This window comes from Tupaia chinensis, unplaced genomic scaffold, assembly GCF_000334495.1.
Source record: "Tupaia chinensis unplaced genomic scaffold, TupChi_1.0 Scaffold000037_21, whole genome shotgun sequence".
Taxonomy (NCBI): Eukaryota; Metazoa; Chordata; class Mammalia; order Scandentia; family Tupaiidae; genus Tupaia; species Tupaia belangeri.
Genome location: NW_006159480.1, coordinates 1,607,500 through 1,609,096, shown reverse-complemented (window position 1 = coordinate 1,609,096; position 1,597 = coordinate 1,607,500).

The following is a 1,597-nucleotide window of genomic DNA, read 5'->3' as shown; positions in this document are numbered from 1 at the left end:
TTATTGATCCTAAGGCAAAAGTTCAGACTAAGATAGAACAACTTAAAGAACAAATTCAGTTAGAAAAAGAACATCAAGAATTAATATCACAATTAGAAAAACTAAAAGTGGATAAGTCTAAAAGTGCAGATTCCTCATGGAATCACCACCAGCCCACTTTTACTCATTGCACAAAACTTAAACCAGTTGAAAAACTACAATCATTGATAGATTTTGAGGGGCAGGAAGCCTTTCCAGTAACAGAAACCACAGATCCACAAGGACAAGCATGGCGCCACCTACATGCCTTTGATTTTAACATTATAAAAGAAATTAAAACAGCAGTTGCTCAATATGGAGTTACAACTCCATATACTTTAGTCATAGTTAACTCGGTGGCAGAAAATTGGCTTACACCAATAGATTGGCAAACATTGGCCTGTGCTGCACTCTCTGAAGGGGATTACTTACTTTGGAAATCAGAATATGTGGAAAATTGTAGGGAGACCACACACCATAATGCCCAGGCCAACAATGACTGGACAGCAGATATGTTATTGGGAGAAGGCAATTATACAACTAGTGACACTCAAAAGCAATATGATCCAGGGCTATTTGCTCAAATTAATACGGCAGCTATGAGAGCTTAGAGAAAACTTCCTACTAAAGACTTAAGTACCTCCCTTACAACAATAAAATAAGGGCCTGATGAACTTTTTCTGAGTCTTTTCATTGGCTAATTAGTGCAGCAGGGAAAATATTTGGCAGTGCTGATGCAGGTACCAATTTTGTTAAACAATTGACATATGAAAATGCTAATGCTGCTTGTCAGGCAGCAACCAGGCCATATAGAAAAAAGACAGATTTATCAGGATATATTCACCTATGTTCTGATATTGGGTCAGCATACCAACAGGGATTGGCTCTGGCTGCTGCTCTTAAAGGATATACTATTCGCCAGTTTCTTAACTGTAATAATGGAGGCAATTGCTTCAATTGTGATTGGCCAGGACATATGGCAAAGATCCTGATACAATCATCCAGCCATTTACTAAAGACCAAGTTAATTGGCTATTCCAACAAACAGATTTCTGTCCTATTGCATGTGCTTTCTTTGCTAAAACTATTGATAATAATTTTCCTCCAGATAAATTTTTATACTTTTTATCTACCCATGATTTTGTTTTCCCTGTACAAACTTCACTTCATCCTGTTTCAAACACTTTGTTGGTTTTTACTGATGGTTCCTCCAACAAAACTGCTTCTTATTCTTTCTCTGACTACCAAGTATGTTCACATTTCTGTTGATACCTTTAGTGGTTTCATTTTTGCCACAGCACAAACTGGTGAGGCCAGCAAACATGTTATTTCCCATGTACTTGTTGCACTCTCATTTATGGCTAAACCTCAACAAATTAAGACAGATAATGGCCCAGGTTACACTGGATACCATTTTGCCTCTTTTTGAAAACAACTTCACATTAAACATGTTATGGGAATTCCATACAATTCCCAGGGACAAGGCATTGTTAAACGTGCTCATCTTTCCTTGAAAAATACTCTCCAAAAGCTAAAAAAGGGAGAGCTTATACGGACTAAGGACTCGCAAAAAATAACT